Genomic DNA, 976 nt, shown 5'->3' on the forward strand with positions numbered 1-976 from the left:
CGGTATGCGGAGACACTAAAATCACCATAGTAGAACACAGATGAAGCTTCTAAGTTGTTGCAATAGCCAGTAAGAAGTAGAACAATTCAAGTTTTAGGTATCGATTATTGACTTTTTAGCTGGCTTCGGTACCTTGGACATGAGCTAGGACCTTAAGATCCAGCATGAAAGGGGGACTAGCAGCCGAGTTGCCCGAGAGAATGTAAAAAGTGTTCATATGTAGTAAAAACCTGAGAAATCCGTCCGTTTTCGTCATTTGTTATCGAATCGACTTAAAGCCAGATCGTCACATTGGCCGCTCTTCTCTCTGAAACGGTTGTACTTATCGTCTGCAAAGCTATGTCGCGTGCTGCGGTATGCTGAGACACTAAAAGCACCATAGTAGAACACAGATGAAGCTTCTAAGTTGATGTAATAGCCAGTAAGAAGTAGTATAATTCAAGTTCTAGGTATCGATTATTGACGTTTTAGCTGGCTTTGGTGCCTTGGACATGAGCTAGGACCTTGACATTCTGCATGAAAGAAGGACTAGCAGCCGAGTTGCACGGGAGACTGTGAAAAGTTTTCATATGTAGTAAAAACCTGAGAAATCCGTCCGTTTTCGTCATTTGTTATCGAATCGACTTAAAGCCAAATCGTCACATTGGCTACTCTTCTCTCTGAAACGGTTGTACTTATCGTCAGCAAAGCTATGTCGCGTGCTGCGGTATGTGGAGACACTAAAAGCACCATAGTAGAATACAGATGAAGCTTCTAAGTTGATGTAATAGCCAGTAAGAAATAGTAGAATTCAAGTTTTAGGTATCGATTATTGAGTTTTTAGCAGGCTTTGGTGCCTTGGACATGAGCAAGGACCTTAAGATTGTGCATGAAAGGAGGACTATCAGCCGAGTTGCACGGGAGAATGTGAAAAGTGTTCATATGTAGTAAAAACCTGAGAAATCCGTCCGTTTTCATCATTTGTTATCGAATCGAC

Source organism: Schistocerca gregaria, unplaced genomic scaffold (genome assembly GCF_023897955.1).
Source record: "Schistocerca gregaria isolate iqSchGreg1 unplaced genomic scaffold, iqSchGreg1.2 ptg000386l, whole genome shotgun sequence".
NCBI lineage: Eukaryota > Metazoa > Arthropoda > Insecta > Orthoptera > Acrididae > Schistocerca > Schistocerca gregaria.